This window comes from Bidens hawaiensis, unplaced genomic scaffold, assembly GCF_021521415.1.
Source record: "Bidens hawaiensis isolate Kalapana, Puna unplaced genomic scaffold, B.hawaiensis_p1.1 tig00030598_1, whole genome shotgun sequence".
Lineage (NCBI taxonomy): Eukaryota > Viridiplantae > Streptophyta > Magnoliopsida > Asterales > Asteraceae > Bidens > Bidens hawaiensis.
The window spans coordinates 150,001-177,385 of NW_027505187.1; the positions used below are offsets into that span (position 1 = coordinate 150,001).

A 27,385-nucleotide genomic window follows, 5' to 3' on the forward strand; every position below is an offset into this window, starting at 1 on the left:
AGCCTCTTGTAGGTTCCTGGACGGATCGTACACGGGATGTCGCTAACAACGCAGGTGCGGAATCCCTGCGTAGGTAGATACGAGTGTAGAGTATGTAGAGATCGAACACGCAAGCAATAAACCAACCACGTTATATTGATAACAAACACGTGACCCGAGGTCACTGTTACAGACTATGACACGAAACACGTTCACTGAACAACTGAAACAAAAACCTAAACGACCAACACATAAACTGTTCCGCTGAACAGTTTATATAAACACGACAACTTCGCCACAGGCGAAGTTGTCAATAACTTCGCTGGTTCAACAAGTTCGCCATAGCGAACTTGTTGACAACTTCGCGTATTACACAAATAAACATAATCAAAACATAATTGCATTACAGACTCGATTACAAATGCTAGACTATGAACTACTGACACACATGTACCAACAGACTCCCCCTTGGCAGTAGCTTCATATCTTGATCTTCAAATCTTGAGTCTTGTAATCTTGCATCTCTACGCGTGCACTCCTTCTCTAACACATACCGATACCACCCGTTGATATTTCCTAGCTTGATCCTTCCAAGCAGGAATGTAGAAGATCTTCTTCTCGTTGAGCACTTTCAGATCAGCCTGCGATAGATTAACAAGATGCATCGGGTCGTAAACCCGAAGTACTTCTTGTTCATCCTCATCTTCCATTACCGCCTCAGCTGTCTCGCAATCCACGTACCACCATTTTAGATCTTTGAGCACGTCCTTGGGCATGAACTTCATCGGTACTTCTTTAAGGCACCGGATCGGTTTGTATTTCATGACCATCCAAGGTTTTCCATCAACTCTCAGACCTCTATCCTTGTCTTCGACAAGTTTCCCCTTTTGTGGTTTCAGTAGCTCAAACTTTTTCTCTTTAACGCACTCTTTCCACACGATCTTCGCAATGATTCTAGCCATGTTGTCTTCACTTCTGTTTACCAATCCCAATCTGGCTAAATCTTTTACTTCACATTCTGGCAGTGTGTTTAGAGATCTCAACTTTCTCTGGAAGTACTGAATGCCATCGTATCTCTTGATCACGAAGAGCCGCAGCTGCTCGTCGTATAACCAGCAGATAATACATTTCTTGGCTTCCGCGTATCCCTTAATATTGTAACTTTTTCTGAACATCTTAGGGACCGCCGGCTTCTTCGTCTTTACGAACCAGTGGGCACAACCCTCCTTCCATTTCGGTTGTTCCTCCCACTCAGCATCTTCCTCCACGTTCTCATCACCCAACCCTGGTCTCTCAACCTCCGGAATCTCATGTTCCACGGAGTCATCAACAATCTCACCTTCTTCCAACACGTTTTCAACCGTAATCTGCTCTCCAATCCTCTCGATCTCATCAACTGGCAACACATCATCTTCAATCATAAACTCATCATCCTCCTCATCCAACTCTTTCAATGCGTCGATAACATCTTCAACATCAGCATCATCATCACCAGCTACCACGTCGTCACCAGCTGCATTTGTAGACTCCCCCTCAGCTGTGGAAGCCCCAAGAGCCTGAGAGGTTCTTGGCAGCTCACCACCTGCACCTTCCGGTGCATTGGGATCATCGTCATGATCTTCTCTCCGTTTCGTCCTCAACTCATCTCCCCTACACGTCTTCTCCCCCTGAGATGCCAAGAATGCCTTGAAGGCATCTATCACCTTTCCGTGTTCAACCAGGAGGGCTGCTTGTAGTCGATTGGATTCCACTAGGCTCTGAATGGTCTTTGTCTGATCAGCAACAATCTGCTCTAGTGATGTAATCCTCTCGGAATCTGAAGTAGGCGTTGGAGTTGGCGGGACATCAGCAGCAGAAGTGACCGCAGGTGGTACACTTGGTAACCCAGCAGTAGTAGTGACGGTCGACTCCACAAATCGTGCAACCACCACCGGTGTAGTAAGCGATTGGGGTGGTAGAGACACAACAGCTGGGGCCGACGTCTCGGCAGCAGTAACCTGTGCTGTCGTAGGAATAAGAGACATACCAGACAAGGCAGGTGGAGCAAAACGTACCAGCCTCGAAGATTCTCCAGCTCCAGAACCCATACATGTCCGTTCTCTTCGTGAACGTCTGAGCACAATCTGCACTGCCTCCTCTTCATCAATTTCGTCCTCATCCTCGTCTACCGTTCTCGGCCTCTTTCCCGTAATTTTCTCCCGAGACACCATAAGTCGTCTCGCTTCAGCAAACGTTTCGTCTAGATCGGAGTCAGCTACCGAAGTAACTGCTCTAGTAACATCCACAAACTGAGGACCCGAGACATCCATATCAAACACACCATGTACGCCAAAGGCAGCATTAAGATCAACATCTTCAGCAGTAGACACAGCAGTAGATACCGCAGCTGGCACAGCAGCAGAGGCAACAGTAGATACAACAGGCGCAGCTGATACAGCATGTGGTGCTGCCGCCTGATGTGGCTGTGGGTCTCTGAACTCGTCCCCTCCTGCAGGAACATACCCCGGGTTGATAAGATACCCGAACAGTGGAGTATGCCTGGGACGCAGCTCAGGCTTGCTACGAGTGCTCGAGGTGCGGCACTGAGCAAAGATACGTTTCGTCACGCATTCGACGTATCTTATTGGGCGTCTTTGCGGTAGCGACGGAGCGACATGATTCAAAATCATTTGTAAGAAACGAGGATACATAGTGAATCGCTCGCGCGCCACAGCCCTTCGCTGACGATCAATCTCGTAGAAAATTAGCTGACTAAAAGAATATCTGCGGTTGTAAGTCAGCGCTATCATGGCCGACTGCATCGTCGCGCCCATCCCATCTGTTCCTGCCTTCCTGCCGGACATGCATACAATCAGTACATGCATCAGGAAGCGCCATTGATCCAGTAGAAACCCTTTCCTCCTCTGCGAGTCCCCCAGCGGACCCGAATAACCCATCCTCAAATAAGCTCCATCCCGGAAAGGAGCTACGAACTTCGTTGGGTCATCTCTTGTTTCTTCACCGAACTGCAGAGCCAACCGTATGTCTTCCGAGGAAAACTGTATGTTATGACCATTTACGGTTGCTCGCATCACCGGAGGCTCAGGCCTGCAATCATAATACACTGTCTGCCAAAACTCTTCAATGTTAGGCAGAGAAATGGGCAGTGTATTTGTGAGCGCGTGAAAGACTCTTGTTCGCAGGAGAAACGTGATAATCTCCCTGTAGTCTTCTACGCCTCGTGCGTCTGGATCTAAAGTGATGTACTGGTTATGTGCTGGAAAGAATTGTCTTTGATCATCACCGTCGTCACCACCAGCACCTCCAACAGCAGCCATATCTGCACAAAACAAAACAAGTTAGAGAACAGTTAAGCAAATAACAAGTTCGCATTGTACCACGTGCGAAGTTGTGATTAAACCTGTACAGGCGAACTTATAGGTGAGGCGAAGTTGGGAACAACTTCGCGTCAACTGTAAGTTCGTCTAAAAACTGTTAAGTAAAATGGTATAGGCGAAGTTGATGATAACTTCGCCTTATCACAACATCGCCACTGGCGAACTTGAGTTCAAGGCAAAGTTACGGATAACTTCGCCACAGGCGAAATTAATCTCCTGGCGAAGTTGTGGATAACTTCGCCTAAACCTTAACTTCGCCTGAATCTGAAACGGAGACTGTTCAGATTCAAAGGTTTAGATCCGATGTTTTCGCAACGATTTGACGATTTAGGAGTGAAGAACAACATAGATTAATGATTTTGAGACGTAAAGGTCGTCCATGAACACGTAATACTCGGTTGAAAAACTAGGTTTTGAAGGTTCGACGACCCGAGGTCTCGAACCGGGTACAACTATAACGAACGAGTATGTTTGGGAATGATATTGACAACACATACCGTGAATAAACACTAGAAACAGGAAACAAAGATCGAAAAACGGAAGGTAAACAATATCGCCGGATAATACGGTTTCTTGATTTTTTTGTTTATGTTCGCCGGAAATTCAAAAATATGGTACTGTTACTGTTTCAAAAGTCCTTATATAGGGCTGAGTTGGTTCAGGCGAAGTTACGTTTAACTTCGCCTAGGCGAAGTTAAGCACAACTTCGCCGAATTCAACAACTTCGCCCGTAATTTCAAAATCAGCCCTTTAAGTTTGAATAATCTTGCAGTTAACATTAGAAGTTTTCAAAAAGAGTTAAACAAAAATGATCATGTCCAAGTAACCAGTTTTACAATAACACAACTACAAAAATAGAAAAACTTATAAAAATTTTAACGAAATAAGGGATCAAATTTCAGTCTAGTCAGGGACCACTATGTTTTAGAAAAGATCCTAACAGGAATCATACTAACTATGTGACTGTCACTTGGATCCGTGTTTAGCTGTATTATGACATAGAGAAACAGGTTGTAAGCATGTAAATAATTTAAATGGTTTTCATCGTTTCTGTGATACGGATTAAGGTTCAGTTAAGCTCAAAATTTTAAGTTGGCAACAACTCAGAGATAATGATGTCTTCTATCTATTCTCAAAGCGTATTTGGCTATACCCAAGTCACCCCGAGTTGACTTCGACCCATAGTGTCTGATTAACTTGTATATACTCGTTGTCTGCTTCCCGTTCTCTTCTTACTCCAGAATTGAGAAGTCTTGATTGTTACTATGTCTCATAAGTACTAAAACTATCCTTTTTTTTTTTTTTTTTTTTTTTTTTAAACCAAACATTCTTATTGACTTCGGAGTACTAAACCACTGCAAGTCCCGTATCTGGATCACTGCAGTGTCTTGAAATGCTTTCTTCACGGGAATCAGAACACTCACGGGCTCGTGTATGACTGGGTAGTCGCTTTTCTGCCTATCATTCGGAAAGATATGTGTGAAGACATTCAAAACTCTTAAGGAGTTTCCACGTAAATTCGAGTAGTTTAAGTTAGTATCACATACACTATTACGCACCATGAAAATTTACCATGACATACAATGACTGTTCTAAAGCCTTTTAAGCCTAATAACTTCACTAGTTAAGCACACACAATCAGTATATATATCATTTTCCAAGGTTGGATCAATTTTCTGTTAAACACAGCAAAGAACTTCATACGAAGTATTAGACTTGAAAAGTAATTTCATTTCCCTATAAAATTTTGATTTCAATCGCCCCGATCACGTCAAAGTCGTCAGGTAAACGGCTATCCTGAAGATCCAATGGATCAACTGGACCGACCACATACAAGTATGTGTCCTTCTTACTAAGAATGACCGACTAATTTTCAGCAACTGAAAGAACACATGTCATAACTGCCCCGGTCACTTTCAGTCTTCCGGTGAATGGCTATCCTCATTCTCTAAGTCGAAACGAGGACCAAAACATATCCGAGGATATGTCCATCAAACTGAGGTAACCGACTAATTTTAAGCAATAATGACACAAAATTTTTAATAATAATTTTTTTTTTTTTTTTTAAATAAACACAAAGGCCTGGTTACTCGGGATTGATCATCCCGTTCAGCTCAATTAGGTTTTGAAATCTGGATTTATCAAACGCTTTTGTGAACAAGTCAGCAAAATTTTCAAGTGTATCAACTTTTTCGATCTTGATCAGTTTCTTCTCAGCACAATCCCGTATGAAGTGATGACGAATGTCAATATGCTTAGTTTTACTGTGCTTCACGGGATTGTTAATTACTGAGATGGCGGCAGTGTTATCAATTAAAATAGGAGTGAGTAAGAAATTCAGACCATAGTCGCGTAATTGTTGCTGAATCCACAAAACCTGAGAGCAGCAGTTGGATGCTGCCATGTATTCAGCTTCGCATGTTGAAATTGCAACTGATGTCTGTTTCTTGCACTGCCAGGAAACTAATCTTCCTCCAAGAAACTGACAGCCTCCTGTGGTTGACTTCCGACTCTGATTGCATCCCCCATAATCAGAATCTGTATATGCCACCAGTTCAACGTCTCCTCCCTTCGGGTACCACAACCCCAGCTTCGGCTTGCCCTTGAGATACCGTAGTATCCTCTTTGCACCTTTCAAATGAGATTCTTTCGGATTTGCCTGAAAACGTGCACAAAGACAAACAGCAAACATTATATCAGGCCTAGAAGCAGTTAAATACATTAATGAACCTATTATTGCCCGATACAGAGTTGGGTCCACATCTGCGTCACCATCTGATTCAGCACCCAATTTGTGATTGACGCAGATTGGAGTATCATATGGAGAACTGTCCTCCATCTTGAATCTTTTCAGCACATCATGAACGTACTTCGTTTGATGAATGAACATCCCATCCTTCTTCTGATCAACCTGCAATCCTAGAAAGAAAGTTAGTTCACCCATAGCACTCATCTCGAATCGTTTCTTCATGACAGCTTCAAAATCCTGACACATGGATACTCTTGATGCAGCAAAAATGATATCATCCACGTAGACTTGAACCAGTAGGAAGTCACATCCTTCTCTCTTCACAAACAACGTACTGTCAATCAATCCCCTTTCAAAACCATTTTCCAGCAAGTAGTCCGATAACGTTGAATACCAGGCACGAGGTGCCTGATGTAACCCATATAACGCCTTGCTCAACCTGTATACGTGATCAGGAAAGTCTGGGTCAGGAAAACCCGGAGGTTGCTCAACATACACAACCTCATCAACTTTCCCATTTAGAAACGCGCTCTTCACATCCAACTGAAATACCTTCATCTTTTTAAATGCAGCAAACGCCAAAAACAATCGAATCGCTTCTAACCGGGCGACAGGAGCAAACACCTCATTGTAATCAATACCCTCTTGCTGATTAAAACCTTTAACAACCAGCCTCGCCTTATTTCTTACGATAATTCCCTTATCATCTCTCTTACACTTGAACACCCATTTTGTGCCTATAGCATGCACATTTCTTGGTTTTTCAACCAAGGTCCAAACTTCCATTTTCTCGAACTGAGCCAACTCTTCTTGCATGGCCTCGACCCACGAGCTGTCCTTTAAAGCCATTTGATAATTCTTTGGTTCAATTTGGCTTATAAAGCAGGAGTACAAACATTCATTCATTATACCCGTATCTTTTATGCTTGTAAAAACACAGGTGTGCTCATTCAAGCTACTTCTGGTTTGTACACTGGAGGACACATCACCTATAACGTTCTCCAATGGGTGATCTTTGTGAATTCTCGTGGTCGGAACAGCACCGACATGTAAATTGTCTTCCAAGTTTGAAGAGATCTCATCTATGGCTGTTTCTGGCTGAGAGTGAAAAGGATTGATAAACTCATCTTCAGTTGAGGCCGCAAGGGTATCGATAGGGTTTGATGTGGAAGGTTGAGATTTCTCAAACATCTGATGTTGCAATAGATTCTCTTCCTCATCAAGTATCATCTTCGTCACAGCTCTTTCGTCTTCTTCAGAAATTTCCAAATCAGGTACGTTAAACGACTTAAAAAGTTTAACATAGTCGAAAAGCTCAGCAGGTCCATTGCTTGGTTTTGGCGGTTGGTAACTAGTAATGTCGGTGTTACAAACCACCTCCACCTTGCAAGTCGACGTATTGAAGACCCGTCTGTTGGGAGTCCCAACAACATAACCGACTAGGATTCCCTCATCGGCTACTTCACCAAATTTCGAGTTAGTCTTCAAAATCGAACAAGGAGACCCAAATGGTTCAAGACCGCACAAGTTGGGCTTCCTTCCGTGCATAAGCTCGTAACAAGTTTTTCCAAGTCTCTTAACGGTTAACACCCTATTCAGAACATAGCAGGCTGTAGCAACTGCTTCAGCCCAGAACATCACAGGAAGCTTCGAGTCTGCCAGCATAGTTCTGGCTCCTTCAATTAACGTTCGGTTCTTCCTTTCAGCCACTCCATTCTGTTGCGGAGTATACGGAGCGCTGTATTGATGTTCAATTCCCTTCTGAAGACAGAAGATTTCCATTTCAAAGTTCTTGAACTCTGTCCCATTGTCACTTCTGATGAATTTAACTGATTTACTCATGACGTTCTCAACTTTTGTAATTAGATTCTTCACCATTTGAGCCGTCTCATCTTTCGTTTTCAGAAAATATACCCACGAATATCGCGAGTAGTCATCAGTGATCACCAAGCAGTAAGAGGTACCTCCTAGACTTTGTACATTCACGGGACCGAAGAGATCCATATGAAGTAGTTCTAGAGTACCGGCAATTGAGTTAATCTTCTTGGTGAGATGGGTTTTCTTGTGTTGCTTTCCCTTCTTGCATGCTATACATTTGTCTTCAAAGTTAAAACTTTTTAAGGGAACGCCCGTCACAAGCCCATTCTTGACAATGAAGTTCATCTTCCGAAGATGAATATGTCCCATTCTCCTGTGCCATAATTCTGATTCTGATTCGCTTGCTTTTGTCATTAAACAGGATTCTCCAGTGGCCATTTCAGTAGACCTCATATCCATCACATATGTATTCGTTTCACGTGGAGCTTTCATCACTATCCATTCGTCTGGTATTTGAAAACCAGGCTTTAATACGATCGCTTCATTCTTTGTGAAATGGACAGTGTAATCTTTATCACAAATCTGCGACACACTCAGCAGATTGTGCTTTAATTCCTCCACAAAATTTACATTCTCAAGTGTCATTCTCCCATTCGACACAGTTCCTCTACCAGTAATCCTACCACCGCTCTCACCAGCAAAACTAACTCTTGCTCCCTGAACAGGTTTTAAATCTTGCAACAAGTGTTTGTTGCCTGTCATGTGCCGGGAACAGCCGCTATCTACAATCCAAAGATTGTTGGCAGCCCTGTTCAACTGTTCCTGCACAATAAAACAAAGAGTTAGAATCTTGGGACCCAAGACCAATTGGTCTTGGATCGATACGTCCCGTACCCTGGCTTTCTCAAGTTAGCATCAGGATAATTTCTGTAAGTCCTGTTAGGGAATCTCCCTGCAGATTGAGTGTAATCCCTTCCAAACCTTTGAGAACTGAAAGTGTTATATCTTGAGGTTTGGTTGTAAAACTGAGGTTGGTTTTTATGAAAACTTGAATTCGTTACATTTTGGCATTTTTTAAAGTTTTCATTTTTAGCAGTAACAAAATGATGCTTATACTCAGTTTTATTTGGCTTCACACCTCTGAATCTCGGCTCCAGAGGGCAATCTGCAACTAAATGCCCTAATTTGTTACATCTAAAGCAACACCGACTCTCCATTTTCTTGTCAAATGTTGGTTTGGATGTAGAGGCAGTGTTACCAGCCGTTCGTCTCACATAAGGTGGGACGTACGGATTGAGTGGAGAACTCTTTTTAGAAACTTTATTTTTATCTCCATCGGTGGGTAACCCTACCTTCTCTTTTGTCTGACCAGATTCGGACAACTTATCCGAATCCGATGAGACTGGACTTGAAACAGAAATATTCACATTAGAAACAGGCGAACTTGTTTCGCACAGCTAACACTTGGTTTTACACTTGTAATCTTGATTGGAGTTGTCTGAGGAACTTCGAAATCAACAGATTTCTGAACACTCGGATTATAAGTATAGTTGTGGTTAAAGGGTGGTGGAACTTCATTATATCCGATTCCTCCCCTCTTTGCAGAGGTACCTGGATCACTCACGAGGTGATCAAGGATGGCCGAGGAATTCCGGAACTGCTCAAGTTTGCGGTTCAGTTCCACCACCTTCACCTGGTGGTCAGCAATCTGTTTATCTCGATCAGCAATCAATTTTGTTTTTTTCCTCTAAAACTTCATAACTAAGATCAATTATTTCAATTTTCTCAGCAAGTTTAATTTTTAAGCTTTGAATGTCTTTTTCACATGCTTTTATTTTAATTTTATAACTCGTTTCTCTTGCTTTCGTAAAATGGTGATCTTCTTTAATAGTTTTAAAGTCAGCATCTAAACGGACATACTAATCAGTTATCGTTTTAAGTTGCTCAGACAAATTCTCACAACTAGTACAAATATTCTTAGTACTTACCTCGGAGCGATTATCCTTGTCATCTGCCATGAAAGCTGTTTCTTCTTCAGTAGCTTTCTCAATTCCATCAACCTTCTCACATTCTTTAACTTCAGCCTCAGCCATGTTCGCTTGCTCACCAGAACCACTTGAATGCGAGTTCCAGTTGTACTCACCTGCTTCTCTGGTTAACATGGCGTTAATCTCTCTGTTAACTCCAGAGTGTTGTGTAGGCCGACCTTGTCCTCGTTCAACCCTCTCATTTCTGCATTCCTTGGCAAAGTGCCCGTACTGTTGACAATTATAGCACCTTACCTTGGATTTGTCGAACCCGGGCCTACCACCAACAAACTTTCTCCCAGTTTTGTTCATAAACCGTTTTACACGCCTCACAATCATTGCCATTTGCCATTGCAAATCCATCTCCTCCAGATCATCAGCATCGATCTGGTCGTAATCCTCATCTAGAGCAGCAGGGTCCACAATCTTCCCCTGAATGTAGTTTTCGTAGGAAGCAATAAATGATGCATAGACTGCAAACTGCTCTTCAGCAGATTTTACACTCATAGGCATCTTGGAATAATTATTGCTTGAGGCATTTGCAGAAAAACCACTTGAGGATGCTTGAGGCTTTGAAGTACTTGATCCTCCAGCAACGAAACAGACATCACCATTCGAGTTTACAGAAACGTTTCCTTCATGAGAAGAGTCAGAACCTGACTCCCCTTTTGAGTAATAAGCAGCAGATTCAGGCCTCGAACTCGAGCCTGAGTTAACCTTTGCACCATACATACCAGGGTCTTGTATCTGATCTGTTGGTGTTTCTTTTCGAACCATATTAAGCTCATAAGTTCTGAGCTTGTTTACTGCCGTTTCAAGATCACAATTAGGAAAGTCTCTGTCTTCCCTCATAAGAACGGTGTACATTTCCCACTTCGGTGGGAGAGCATCGAGAAGCTTTTCAACGATCTCTTCTTCTCGGTAAGCAATTGAATAATTGCTAAGCTCTGTCATTAGATGATAGTATCTGGTGATAATATCATCCAGTGATTCATTCTTCAAAAATTTGAAGACGGAGAACTGGGTTTTTAAGAGTTTGATCTTTGATGCACGGATACCCACATTCCCCTCGAATCTATTTTCAAGAGCATCCCAAAGCTCTCTCGCAGAAGTGTACTTTCGGAACGTATGGAGAACCTCTTGAGGAAGTGCCATTGTTATCGCAGCATGGGCCTTGCTTTCGGCCTCGTACATTTTCTTTTCTTCGTCCTCCATTTTGCTGTACTTCTTAACCACATCGCGACCTTCGTATTGCGCAGTTGGAGGGATATATCCATCCTGGATGCACACCCACATTTTGGCATCCTGGTATTTGATGTATTGGATGAATCTGTCCTTCCATGCCACGAAGTCAGTTCCTTTCATCAGCCTCGGGGCCTTAGTGGCAGACCCCGCTTCTACTTCCATCTTGACCAAATCAGAGATGTTAATTGACGACATTCTTGCGAAAACCTGAAAAACCTGAAAATACAAAAAAAATATTAAAACAGCTCAGTAGGCGAAGTTAAGAATAACTTCGCTTGAAAGTTAACTTCGCTGAAAAGAGAACTTCGCTGAGTTCTTAAATTTCGCTAGACTTGGCGAACTTAAGAGGTAAGCGAACTTGGGTGGAAAGCGAAGTTGCGGATAACTTCGCTAAGGCGAACTTATGAGGTAAGCGAAGTTGTGGTTAACTTCGCTAAACCTTATATCTTCGCCGAAACCCTAATTCCAGTGACGGCAACTTCGCCTGAATAATGGTTACTTCGCCCGAAGAACGGTAACTTCGCCCGATGAACAAGGAAACTGTTCAGATCTGTTTTCGTCAATCCAGCAGTTTCCGATCAATGTAATGGCTTGAAAATGACTGTCAAGCACGAGCAAAACTCAATCCCAACAAAAACACGTCCCGCGAATAGGTCAAACGAGACGTTTTCTACACCCGCGTGAAATCCCGAACCTCACAATCGAGCCGATGGCTCTGATACCAATTGTAGGTTCCTGGACGGATCGTACACGGGATGTCGCTAACAACGCAGGTGCGGAATCCCTGCGTAGGTAGATACGAGTGTAGAGTATGTAGAGATCGAACACGCAAGCAATAAACCAACCACGTTATATTGATAACAAACACGTGACCCGAGGTCACTGTTACAGACTATGACACGAAACACGTTCACTGAACAACTGAAACAAAAACCTAAACGACCAACACATAAACTGTTCCGCTGAATAGTTTATATAAACACGACAACTTCGCCACAGGCGAAGTTGTCAATAACTTCGCTGGTTCAACAAGTTCGCCATAGCGAACTTGTTGACAACTTCGCGTATTACACAAATAAACATAATCAAAACATAATTGCATTACAGACTCGATTACAAATGCTAGACTATGAACTACTGACACACATGTACCAACACCTCTACGATAAGCAAGTGATTGGGGCCGGTGCTTGGCGAACGGAACGGTTCATCAAGCCATTTTTAGCCTTCACTCCCTAAATAGGATAGAGCTACTTTACAAATAGGGCTAATTACTTCGCACCTGAATGTGATAGCCCTCTCGATACCTTATTGGAGCATTGTAACCAGTAGCCGGTTTCCCGTCGCTAGAGTCTTTTCCCAGTGCACGGAGCCCCAACGAGGAAGGCGTTAGTGGTTTATGGTCCATAATGCTAATCCCTCTGTTTGTGCTACTCCTACTCCTAAGGCGGGAAGAAGATAACAAAAGGCCAAGCGTTCTCTTGGTTTCCCAACCTGTTGCTTTTAAAGACTGCCCTCTCTCGGTTGGATGTTGGTCCAGCCTACTACGAGGATCCCGTATCCAGCAACCCAACCTATACAAAGGCAATCCATCAAAGCCCCTTTACTAGATTGGAGCTATGAAGCTTACCTTCATTTTATTAAAAGGGAAAAGGATTTTTCAGCTGGTGCGCAGTAGCGCACTTCCGTTTTCCCTTGACTAGTAGGGGTCCCGTGGTTCCTATGTCGCCGCCTTTCCCGGTCCTTTTCTTTTAGTGCTTCGACCCGAAGCGATAGCTTCTAGCTAGTTCAGTGGATAAGATGGCTGCGCTCCAGCTCACTCAAGAATGGGACGGCAGTGGTCTGCCGGCAACCTCGTTCTGATCTTGGACGCAGTACATTGGAATCCTGAAGCACCACCACGAACGCTACCGCGCGTCCGCCTGCGGTGCGGTAAGGCACCACCCTGTTGTGCCAGCAGCCAACTCCAGCGTGTCAGCTTAGTGGTTATCCTCGTTATTACACTTTGTAGGATTGTCTTTGCTATGTCTCGGCAAGCGTGACGTCTCTTATATCTTCATTCTTATCGCGTACTTTCACTTTCGCCTACTTGTTAAGGTGAGTACCACATTCTCCCCTTTTTTTTACCGTTTTTGGGACATATGCGTTCATAGATATTTTTATATTATATAGTACTCGACCGCAACTGTTTATCCTTGTGTGTTTATCAGTTTGCCTAACTTGCTATTTGCTTGCTTGCTTATTTGTATGCTATCGCTTACTTCGGCAACCGATGTCCACTTTTATGGTGCGATTTAGTCCTTGCTTGTAACCAATGTCCATTTATATGGATTGGTTGAGCCCTTTCTTTATGGTTTGCTTTCTTTATGGTTTGCCTTATTTATGGTTTGCTTTCTTTATTGTTGTTTGATTGTTAGGTGCTATGGCTTATCTGTATATCTCACAGGAACAGTTTGCACTTTTACCTATTATTATATAGTGTCTCAAATCTGGTGTTATACTCACTCAACCTTGTGTTGACAAACTATATTATTTTCAATGCATATGCAGGTCATCGTGTGACGTGATTATCAAGATTGTTTGAAGCAACTTAGGATGCATGTTAGAGAAAAGATACAAGAACTTAATTTTGGATGTTTAATGTAATTGTTTATTTATAACTTTGATGTACATGAATATTCGTTTGAAATTATTAAATAGATATTAAAACTTATAATGTTGCTTGATAGTAACCTTTGAAAAGCTGTGAGCAATCAGTTCGCCCCGGCATTTCCGCCGTAGGTTAGGGTGTGACAGATTGGTATCAGAGCCGAAGGTTTAAGATAGGTCGTTAGAAATTGCCTTAGACACATGTTTAGGAGCCCTATACGTGCCGATCTGTTTACCTTTTTGTGTTTAAATTAAATTGTTTACAGCTTTCTTAGATAATTATTATTTATTATCTATTGTATTGTTATGCACACACACACAAACTCCGAGGCTATGCCTCAACATTCAAAGAAAACTTTTTGAAAAGTAAATTACTTTTATTTTTGGGAAATTCCTTAAGAATTCTCACCTGTTATTTTCACTCCTACACCTTAAGGCTCGGTTATGTGGCATGTCCCTATGATACATGAATGGGGAAGAGAAACTGTGAGTTGGGCACAGGAAAAACGGTTCCAAGAACCAAAGGTAAGACGATATTCCTTACCTGGGTGATAACCTGACCACAGTACTCAACCCTAAAGACCCGAGCGAGACCCATAAATGCCATATGACCGACACCTTAGGTTGATTTTAACCGAATTCACGGTGATACGTGGCTAAGCTCGGTTTTCCCGATTATTGTGTTCTGTTATTTAAATGGTTAGTTAGGTGAAAAATCCATGGAACCCATGGGCACTCCTACTATCCATTTCTTAACTTGTTTTCGTATTTTTTTTGGAGTAATCAAACGTGATGATTCACAAGATACTCCATATTTATTTCGATAGTTCGTTATTTAGTTTGGTCGGTTAAAACGCCGTGTAACGCTCTTTGGGCCGACAAACTTCATTGCATTGTTAATTCGTTAATTAGTTGGGACAATCAAATTGCCACGTAACACTCATGGGATGTCCAACTCAATTGTTTTTTTTCGTTAATTTGTTCGGCCATTCAAATTGCCATGGAAAGCTCATGGGAGGCCAACATCCACAATTTATAATTCGTTAGTTTATTATAAACTTAATAATCTAAATTTTAACTTGACTTAACTCCTCATGTAGTCATCACACATTAATATTATTGACTACATCACTTAATAACTATTTACGCAATGTACCCCCTCATCTTATAATCTTTTGTATTTAATCCTTGTGGTTCGAATCCCCTTACTTCTTAACGCAACATTATTATAAGCGATCTCTATAGTTAAACATTTTACTATTCGTATGATTACCTCAATTTATCCTTCAACTTATACATCTAAATTTTTTGGTCCTCGTAAAATGTCTCATTTAAGAAACCACCGTCATCCTCGACATCAATCGTTTGATTCTCATGACCACCGTATGGCTGCCTGTATCGCCAAAGAGATAACCGTTGCGATCCCTAGGATAGTAACTCAAATTCAGAACCTCCATGCAACCGATTCAACTTTTCCCACTAATTCCTTTGTTGGTGACTACAAACCATCTACCTCCACTCACCCTCACAACAAGAAACGTAAGAACCTTGCTGTAACAAATCCTAACCACCCGCAAGTCTCCTCAAATAAGAAACCTTACCTCGGTCCTTTTCCGTTATGCTCTATTTGTAACTGTCATCACTCGGTTAAATCCCTATTATGTCGCTCCATCAAATGTAACCGTTATGACCATCTTGCTAACACTTGCCGTGTCCCGCCTACTACACAAGCCATCCCACAACAACCTACCCCTCATGCTCAACCTGATTTCCTAGTACCCGTGCTTGCTACCACTGTAAGGACCCAAACCATCTCCGTGACGCGTGCCCGCAACTTACCCAAGCTCATCAAGCTCAATCTACAACTACACCCTACTACTTGACCCATACTCAAACTCATCATCCTCATGTCCCTCAAGCTCTTCCCGTCAATTAAGTTCAACCTTACCTAACCCAATACTACCAAACCTCGCAACCGCAAGCTCAAGTTTACTAGACATATTTCCACCAAACAACCTTCTTACAAACTGGTCGAGCTCACGTTATTCAAGCTACCCCACATCCAACTACCTCTACTGTAACATCCTGAAATTTCTAAAATAATATTTATTATATTATTTGCGTCGAGTGAAATAAGTGAGTTAGTGGAACGGTAATAATAATAATTAAAAAATGTGAAAGAGTAAGTAGGATAATTAGATGGGATTAGTTATGGATCAAAAAAGGAAAGATGGACGTAAGGTTCATGGGCTTAAGGGAGTATATATACCCCCTTAAACCCTAATCCTTTCCATTTCCATCCATATTTTCCATCTTATTCTCTCCACACCTCAAAACACATACATACATTCCCTATTTAATACCACAAGTAGAAGAAGAAATCCAAGGCCAAAAGCAAGCCGAACACCAACAGATATTGGATCCACAAACTAAATACAAGATCAAGGTTCATAATCAAAGCTAGTTGTAACCTAGAAACATCAAAACGGTATGTTCTTTACGTTAAAGGTTACGTTTTTATGAACGGTTTTCCATAAAACTTAACCCTAGGGTAGATCGGGTCTAGATGTTTCATAAAAATGCAAACTTGATGTTAAAGATGAACCTAATCAACTTGTTACCTAAAGATCTAGCTAAAATGGGTTTAAAATCGATAAAGCTTTAAGCTTTATACATAAAACGGGTTTTGAAAATAATAAAGGTTCAAGCTTTATGCTATAAACGGACTAGATCTTGATAATGAAACCTTAACGGATGTAAAACGGTATAGTGGAGAAAGGTGGTTAAAAGTTGTGTTATGAACTGTTAAACATTTATATAGGCTAAGAAACGATGGAAAGATAGGAAAAACGAGCTGAAAGCATTAGACCTTGGGTTCTCGGTCCAAACGAGAACTCGGTCAACGAGAGTTCTCGGTGACCAAGAGTTCTTGGTCAGCTCGTGTTCTCGGTCCAGTACGTGTTCTCGGTCATACATGAGTTCTCGGCTAGTATGAGATCTCTACCTGGAGTTCTCGGCCATCTGGTGCTCTGTTGACCTTGGGCCTGGTCAGTTGGGCCTAGAGATTTTAACAAACAGTGGACCTGATCCAACTAATTGGCCCATATGTAGGACTTAGACAAGCAGGCCCAACTTAGAAAGTGTGTTGGCTAATTAGAACACCAACTTAAACAATTATACAGTTAAGTAACAAACATATATTGAACAGTTAGCCAAGCTCAGCTAGAGAAGGAATAACCACTAACGGAAGACGTGACCGCAATTAGGTGAGTTTCTAGCCCCATTCCTTGTTATGTTTTTCGGGGCTGTGCGCATACTCGACGTGATTAGTTAATACACTTACCTTAAGTGGTAAGTGTATGCTATATATGATATGTGATAGATATGAATGATTGTTTGTCGTTACGCGAACGATCTTCGGATATTGCGCGTACTGTCATGTTAATAATAATAATATGAATATTGCATGTAGTGTAAGGATGATTGCTTGTCGATACGTGAACGATCTTCGGATATTGCACGTATTGTCAAGAATAGTGATGATCGTCTCCTTATATGGATATTAAATGATAACTTATATATAGAGTTCCCTCTACGAATAATATATAGAGTGTTCCTTTGATTGAAAGCATAGTGTTCCTTTAATGGAAAGCATAGTGTTCCTTTGATGGAAAGCCTAGTGTTCCTTTAATGGAAAGTCTAGTGTTCCTTTTTGATGGAAAGCCTAGCGTTCCTTTGATGGAAAGCATAGTGTTCCTTCTATGGAAGTATATAGGATTGTCCTTCTATGGAGAATATATATATAGAGTGTCCTTCGATGGAGATATAAATAGTAGGGGTGATAGTAATAGTTATTTTAGTAGATACTATGTGACATTCCTCTTATGGATATTTATATAAGGTTAAGATGTGTATGTATGTAAGATATGTGTATGTATTGTATGTCGCCTGATTAACTAGAACTCACTCAGCGTAGCTGACTTTTAGTATGCATGCAGGTGAGCAGATTAAAGAACTAGCTTGAGGATGGCACGTGGCATGGATTGAACGGCTAGCATCTGAAGATGGAAGAAACGATGTTTAAAATATGATGTTTTAAGTTGGTATTAAAGAAAAGAATAAATGTTTTGTAATTAACGGTTCAAGTTTTATATTCCGCGAAAGTTTTAATTAACTCTGATTTGTAAGAACTGTGTTTATGAGTAAATCCGATGCTAAAGTGGGGCTACCGAAAACGGGGCCTTACATCTACTGCTCCAACTCCTATGAATGCAACTGCTTATGGTGCTTCAAGTCACATCAATTAAGCTACGCAAGGACCCCGAAGACTTTTGCCATTTTCTTTATCTATCTTAATTTCTTTTGTCTTTTCTTAATTATGTATTGTAACACCTCTTGATGGCCTTGGATTATTTTCAATTTGAACTACTTACCTTCTATCTAATAAATAAAGTTTCTTTTGATTAAATGGATGACTAGGTTATGTACCCGTATTTTACACGGGTTGGATAACTTCAATTTTGAAAGTGATAACTTTTGATAAATAAAGTTGAATAATACATTAAGTAAGTACAAAGTTAAATTATAACTACTATTCACAAACTTAATTATAAATCATAAATCTTTAAATACTTCTTTCGATACAAAATTAAATAATACACTAAAAATATGGTAGCAACTAAAGTAAAATAGTATTATGAGAACATAAACGGTAAAATCGTTACAAACCAACCATCAATAGAAGAAAACGTTCGATTAGTTGAAGAATGTACAGTAAAGGAGAATCGATAAATTTTTTATCGACAAAATTTGGATAGAAAGAAAGATGTTACGGTTACAAGTGAAAAGAAGGCGGGTCGGGTTCAATTAAAGATCCACGTGTTTTTAACAATGAACCCGTTAAATAATAAAAATGTTTAATAAATAAACCTAACTTTTTTAAAAAATATATAAAAAGAACTTTAAAAAGTATGTATAATTAACAGGAGAGAGAGGCGGGAAGAAAGAATAGAAATGCATAAGAAAATGACATGTGGCATGAGAAAACTTGTATTTATTATATAGTATAGATTTATTGAAGTCTACTTCCATCTTATTTCGTTATCTTTATTAACCTTAACTATTTATAAGCTACCCATTCTTCAACTTTAAATACTTATATCTTTGCGATGTCTTAAACATTTCTTTATTTAAATCCACTACAACTTTTGAAATGTTTTATGCATTGTTGATTTTCTAGTGTTATAAATTAAAAACTCCTTAAAATTTTTGTTCCCTCAAAAATCATGTTTTACTTAAACGTTTTGTAACCCACACAATAGGACGAGTCATGTGGACCATCCGACGATCTAAATAATTATGGATGCATACGTAATTACCAAAGTCCTCGCATGGAAATCATGATCCGAATAATTGTGTGTCATAACATAGGACCGTAAGTAGTTGAGATAACGGTACAAATGTAAAGTTGATAAGGACATGGTGGATACGCCGTTGGTACATCCTATATATAAGTGTCCTTATCGGAGTTTGAAGCGTTACTTCAACTATCTGAAGTTCTGTATTATGATTAATTTTAAATCTTATGTATTTTTATTAAATGGTGTTGTTATAGTATTTCTTAATTTCGGGACGAAATTCCCTAAAGAAGGGGAGACTGTAACAACTCGGACTTTTAAACTAATATCTAACCCGACCCGCTTCAATTTTCGGGTTATTTCATTTAAAAATATCGCGTTTATCGAGAAGATAAATATTATTATATTATTATTCAATTAATTATATATGATATATTTATAACTTTCAAAATATGGCAATTATAACCCCAAACGAAACTATTACCTGTATTTGATTCCACCTCTAATCTTTGAGGACCTTTTTGAAAATTATACATTTAATATCCATTTAACCCTTTTACCCAGCAAACCCGACCCATAACCCATGTTCATATCCTTAACCCGATAACTCGTTTGATTTCTTGGTCCTCAATTCTCGTCACAATCATAGTAATTGAATCTTTTAATATGTTATACATTCCAAAATCACCGTGACCGACGTTATAATTAAGTAAATTAGATCAAACTGATTGGAAATTCCAAGTTTTTTTAGCCGACCTATCACGTTCTTCGTTATATATTATAACTATCATCATAATTCAATTAAACGCTCATATAGCATCTCTATACTAGCGCCTACAATACCCCTATAGTTAATTGAATTATATCAGCAACCTCGTATCTGTTCTTGGTCTTGCTATAGTCGGCCACTCGCGAGCAAAATTAACCACCATATCAGCAGTTTTAAGGTAATTAAATTACTTGGATCTATTCGTCTTGATCCAATGTTGATTAACCCTATGGTTAATCGGCCAAACATTACACGAATTGGCCGATATATGTTCTAGGGTTCTTATTTCGATTTGGATATTTAACTTTCCTGCATATCTATTTTTGTTTTCGTGAGCTGGTGTGTGTGTGACTTGTTTGATCTGCTGGGCTGGAGCTCGTGGGTTTAAGCCCCCTCTAGGCCCGATTTTATTTATTTATTTATTTATTTATTTATTTATTTATTGTTTCTTTTTCTTTTGTGATAATTCTTTTAGTCATATATATTATCCATTTAGTTTATATTATATATATTATAAGTAAAATAATTAATCGATATTTTACTAAAGTCAGTCATCTTAACTTGTAGTTTTTCCAAATCCCGGTCAGAACTATATATATATATATATATATATATATATATATATATATATATATACAGAAGTTATTATAAATTAATAGAGGTTATATAATAAACATTTAAAAAGGTTTTGTTTATTTATATTTCACAATTAAAATAAAAAATATACCTCATTATTATTATAAATAAATTTTGGTTAAGTATTTTATAAAGATTTATATATATATATATATATATATATATATATATATATATATATATATATTTAATAGTATAAGTTTAAATATTTATAAACAATTATATTTTTATACAATATTAACTTGTAAGAAATCTTTTTAATTTAATAATAAATTTTCAATAAATTAGTTTATACCCTTGAAACCCGTCCATAACTCGTTTCCTTATTAGTCTATTTATTGATACATCGTTATCCTCGTTATTACACTTGTTAGGATTGTCTTTGCTACGTCTCGGCAAGCGTGACGTCTCTTATATCTTCATTCTTATCGATTACTTTCACTTTTGCCTACTTGTTAAGGTGAGTACCACATTCTCCCCTTTTACTTATTTTTACCGTTTTGGGGATATATGCGTTCATAGATATTTTTATAATATATAGTACTCAACCGCTACTGTTTATCCTTGTGTGTTTATCAGTTTTCCTAACTTGCTATTTGCATGCTTGCTTGATTATTTGTATGCTATTGCTTACTTCGGCAACCGATGTCCATTTTTATGGTGCGGTTTAGTCCTTGCTTGGTAACCAATGTCCATTTATATGGATTGGTTGAGCCCTTTCTTTATGGTTTGCTTTCTTTATGGTTTGCCTTATTTATGGTTTGCCTTATTTATGGTTTGCTTTCTTTATTATTGTTTGATTGTTATGTGCTATGGCTTATCTGTATATCTCACAGGAACAGTTTGCACTTTTACCTATTATTATATAGTGTCTCAAATCTGGTGTTATACTCACTCAACCTTGTATTGACAAACTATATTATTTTCGACTCATATGCAGGTCATCGTGTGACATGATTATCAAGATTGTTTGAAGCAACTTAGGATGCATGTTAGAGAAAAGATACAAGAACTTAATTTTGGATGTTTAATGTAATTGTTTATTTATAACTTTGATGTACATGAATATTCGTTTGAAATTATTAAATAGATATTAAAAATATAATGTTGCTTGATAGTAACCATTGAAAAGCTGTGAGCAATCAGTTCGCCCCGTCATTTCGCCGTAGTTTGGACAACTTCTGATCCTATTTAGACTTTTATGATAAAATATGAATTGAAATAGACGCATAGACCTTTCCAACAATATAAGGCCCGTCCTCAAAATCTTAACGACGAGTGAGATACGCGCTCTGCAAAGTAACTATTTAAATATGTCAACTATTCTTAAGGGTTATAACCCATCTCAATTGCACATAATTAACCAAACTGCCCTTTTTGATATTATGTTAATCTTTCGTTCCTTTTATTAGCCAACTAAGAAATTCTATAGTTTACTACAACAACTTGGGTGCTCGAACATATCGAATCACTAATTCTTGGTCAGTTTGACCTTCCAAGTCAAACCAATTACACCAATTCACCACAATATTAGTATAGGGTCAGTTTCATTGTGTGCACGTTTATTCGTTTGCTTTGACCCGCTTGGTCCTTTTATCATTTCTTAAGAGATATGACTTAGTTCATCATATCATAAAATATTAACTTTGTAACAATATAGTTACGTACCTTAATCGCCGACCTTTGCGTGACTCCTTACCAGTTCTTCTTCCATACGATTCATGTGATCTGTCTAAACACAATTCACATGATTATTAGCATATGCAAGCATTCAAGGCCCATTTTTCATAATAATCTATCAACCATTAGTATATCGCTTTTTAGTAGGATTTTCGCTGTTTAACGAACCCGTGTTCGCTTAAACAATCCTTTTAGTTATCAGTGGCCATTTCTTGCATATCATATCGTTACATGTTGAACTCGTCGTTACCAACCGTTTCGGTTTGATCAAGTTTCATAACACACCATTTAATTAGTTTAACAATAATCTTACATTTAGAGCTAAACTAATCATTATTCACATGAGGATTGGACATGAGTTCTTCACTCATGTCACCACCCACATCCCACATATGGGTTTTGTCTCTAGACATCAATTTCACTTCAATTCCTTCACAATTCATGTTCTAAATGGTGATTCTAACTCATTATCATCTTCAATTTCATGTTTCTATCATATACCCTTTTAACCCTAACTTTATGATATTAATATTAGACACAAACCTCAAGTTTAGATGGTGTTAGGAGCTAGGACATGCTTATTCCGTAGCCGGGACACCTTAATTGTGCCTTGATCCTTCCTAATTTGAAGACTTAGGGTTAGGGAGGGTTTCTCCCTTTCTCTTTCTCTGGCATCGACACACACACACATACACTATGTGTGTGTGTGTTTTATTTATTTTCTTTTTTATTTTTTTTTTACTTTGGGTTTTGCCCGGGTTTAGCCCCTATTGTTTCGTTACTTGACACTTAGCTCCAAACTTCTATACACAAGTATGTGTTTGTAGATAATAATGGTTAACTAACCAGGTTAAACCTTAGCGTATATACTTATTTCGGGTATAATATCCCAAAACGATATTACATTTTAATATTTTTGGGATGTTACAAGTCTACCCTCCTTAATAGGGTTTCGTCCCCGAAACTTGTTTTACATAGTTCCTCGGGCAAATCCAAAAAAAACTTTCGTTTCTCATACTCGATTGAGCGTTGCTCAACATTTAATCACTTGATCAGCTTAACCTTAGAAAGGTGATACATCATTTTACAACATCTACCCTTCCAATTCGCTAGTTTTAGGTTAGTTTGACTTCCTAGAGTCAAACTTTTCATACTTACTCTCGGCATCATTTACTTTTGGTCAATTTGACTTTTTAAGTCAAACTGTTTATTCAAACTTATCACAACCTTAGTCTAGTTTCAGTTTGACTTTCTAAGTCAAACTGTTTATGCAAACTCATCACATCATTAGTATAGAGTCAGTTTGACTTTCTAAGTCAAACTGTTTATAACACGTTTATTTATTTGTTTTTATCTTTCTTTACATAACATAATACACATTTGACCATCTTCATTAACAAATGGTTGATCTCTATTCTCGAGATTAACCCGGTTTGTTAACTCGGTTGTATTCCCGTCCCTTGGATCCCATTCCCGAATCCCATTCTTATTTATTTTATGTTTGTTAAAATGTTATTAACAAACTCTCCCTTACATTCATATTTCTCTTTCTAGGTTTAATTAAATCTATTGTATTAAATTGACAAATGAAATGGTTTCTTTTACCATTTTCTTTTAAGCGAAGACTCAAACTCGACTCTCGCTCCTTTTTGATTCATTTCATTATTTCCCTTTTATGTTGCCTGATGAATCATTAGGCAAAACTTTGGAATTTTATCTATATGTGGTGTAAACCCATAGGTTCATCCTCTCTTACCTATGCCACGTGGGCCCCACTAGTCATATAGACCCTTACCCCCGATATAAAATTCGGAGGTTTTTGATGACCTCTATTGTCATCTTGTTTTCTATCTGTCTCGTTTTAGCATGTATGATGTCATCGTACCCATGATATACCTTTAAATCAAATCATTTCCTTTTTATTTTCAAGGGTGTCTTTTACGATTTCATGACCCCTTCCTTTCTATTGCGCATATTAGTGCATAAACGTGTTTCTTTTATAAACCACTTTCTAATTTATCGTTTTACTCTTATCTTTTACCAAAATGTTAGTATTAATTAAAACCACGTTTCAATTAAAAATTTTCTCTTTAAATTACCTTAATTCTTTTCATTAAGTAATTGACAATAAACAATTTGTTTTTAGGTTCATTTCAATTAACCAACACACTTGTCTTAAGTCATTTTGACTTCTGAAAGTCAAATGGCTCAAGTTACGTATATTTATCCATCTCCTTCTTTCTTTATTATACATGACCCGTTCTCATGTAAATTCTCCCGTTGTTTATACATCCGTTAGTTTTATCTATTTTGATTATTGCGGGAATCATAACTAATTCCCGCACACTAGCCAATTCGTCGGTTAGCTACTTCCTTCACGTGATTTTATCTTAAGGCGTGAACCTTAGGGTTCAACCCCTTTTAATAACCTCACATAATTGTATTTTTGGATTTATTTCTCCCTTTTTTTCAAAATAGAGTCGTTTGTCATTGCAATCAAACCGACCCGTCTCATAACATCAAGTATTACTCGACTCATACCACCCAATTCCTTTATTGGCTATTTTCACCTTAGGGAATATCTCCCATTTTCCTCCAACCTCAACTTAAGTTAAGGTTGGACATTTTCATTTCTTTCTTTTCTTTTACCTTTTCTCGGTGTCGTTTAGGGTAATTACCCAACTTGACTCGTTATAATTGGATTGGGTATTATTACCCAATTCCCTATTTTCTTATGTCAACTTTTCTCCGTGTTATACCAACCAAAACCGCAGTTTTGGTTGGTGTTATGGATGAAAGGGTCTAGGTCCATTAACCTAGTACTATCCTTCTTACACGTCGTTTACACGTTAATTCATTTATTTTATGGGAGGGTTTAAGTTCAACAACTTAGTACTATCCTCCCTCACGTCCACATTTACGTTACTAACCCGCAGATCATAATGACCCATCAATTTCCAACAGCCCATGTTCGTTTTTCTTTCAACCACCAAACATGACCCTATTAGATCATAAATAACATTCATCTTTTCCATTTATTCGGCAATACCTCCGCTTCTATGACCCCGCGAGTCATTTATACTTTGGTTTTACATGCCTTCTCGTCAATTATGGCCCTCTAGACCATTATGACTAACCTTTTACTTTCTTGGATCATTTATCCTTATGCGCGTCACGCATCGTTCCTATGATTCCCACAAGAACCATTGTACGAGTGTGCCCGTAAGGTTTATGACTCCAAATATCTTTTTTTACCCCATCTTTTCCATTTATTTGGCAATACCTCCGCTTCTATGACCCCGCGGGTCATTTATACTTTGGTTTAACATGCCTTCTCGTCAATCATGACCCTCTAATCACTTTGGTCCACTGTTTTGGACAACTTCTGATCCTATTTAGACTTTTATGATAAAATATGAATTGAAATAGACGCATAGACCTTTCCAACAATATAAGGCCCGTCCTCTAAATCTTAACGACGAGTGAGATACGCGCTCTGCAAAGTAACTATTTAAATATGTCAACTATTCTTAAGGGTTATAACCCATCTCAATTGCACATAATTAACCAAACTGCCCTTTTTGATATTATGTTAATCTTTCCTTCCTTTTATTAGCCAACTAAGAAATTCTATAGTTTACTACAACAACTTGGGTGCTCGAACATATCGAATCACTAATTCTTGGTCAATTTGACCTTCCAAGTCAAACCAATTACACCAATTCACCACAATATTAGTTTAGGGTCAGTTTGACTTTCTAAGTCAAACTGTTTATACCAAATCATTTAATACTAGCTTTAAGTCGGTTTGACCTTCAATGGTCAAACCTTTCATTGTGTGCACGTTTATTCATTTGCTTTGACCCGCTTGGTCCTTTTATCATTTCTTAAGAGATATGACTTAGTTCAACGTATCATAAAATATTAACTTTGTAACCATATAGTTACGTACCTTAATCGCCGACCTTTGCGTGACTCCTTACCAGTTCTGCTTCCCGACGATTCATGTGATCTTTCTAAACACAATTCACATGATTATTAGCATATGCAAGCATTCAAGGCCCATTTTTCATACTAATCTATCAACCATTAGTATATCCCTTTTTAGTAGGATATTCGCTGTTTAGCGAACCCGTGTTCGCTTAAAGAATCCTTTTAGTTATCAGTGGCCATTTCTTGCATATCTTATCATTACATGTTGAACTCGTCGTTACCAACCGTTTTGATTCGGTCGAGTTTCATAACACACCATTTAATTAGTCTAGCAATAATCTTACATTTAGAGCTAAACTAATCATTATTCACATGAGGATTGGACATGAGTTCTTCACTCATGTCACCACCCACACCCCACATATGGGTTTTGTCTCTAAACATCAATTTCACTTCAATTCCTTCACAATTCATGTTCTAAATGGTGATTCTAACTCATTATCATCTTCAATTCCATGTTTCTATCATATACCCTTTTAACCCTAACTTCATGATATTAAGATTCGACACAAACCTCATGTTTAAATAGTGTTAGGAGCTAGGACATGCTTATTCCATAGCCGGGACACCTTGATTGTGCCTTGATCCTTCCCAATTTGAAGACTTAGGGTTAGGGAGGGTTTCTCTTTTTCTCTTTCTCTGGCATCGACACACACACACACACATACACTATGTGTGTGTGTTTTATTTATTTTCTTTTGTATTATTTTAACTTTGGGTTTGCCCGGGTTTAGCCCATATTGTTTCGTTACTTGACACTTGGCTCCAAACTTCTATACGCAAGTATGTGTTTGTAGATAATGATGTTTAACTAACCAGGTTAAACCTTAGCCTAGATACTTATTTCGGGTTTAATATCCCAAAACCGAAATATTACATTTTAATATTTTTGGGGTGTTACATTTTATTTCAGCTAGTTTGGTTTTATGTTTTGGTGTTTTGTATTGGGACTTTAGTATGAATGTTGGTGTCAGGTTATTCTACAAAAGGGAATAAAAATGAGAAGTGTGAAAATGATTTGTGGCTACGAAAAAAAAATACCTCAAAAAAATTTATAAAAAATCATAAATCAAAAAAAGTAAAAAAACAATAATATTCTCCCGTCT

At 38.7% G+C, this 27,385-nt stretch overlaps 1 long non-coding RNA gene across 1 annotated transcript in view; it reads right to left on the reverse strand.

Moving 5' to 3' along the window:
* Positions 1-27,174, reverse strand: part of LOC143611334 (uncharacterized) — a 34,215-nt gene extending 7,041 nt beyond the window's left edge. Inside the window, exons 1-3 of the long non-coding RNA XR_013149753.1 lie at positions 26,794-27,174; positions 25,831-26,302; positions 21,783-21,974 (exon numbers count right to left, since the gene is read on the reverse strand). This is a non-coding gene — a long non-coding RNA (uncharacterized LOC143611334). The remainder of the gene's footprint in view (positions 1-21,782; positions 21,975-25,830; positions 26,303-26,793) is intronic.
* Positions 27,175-27,385: the final 211 nt, after the last annotated feature.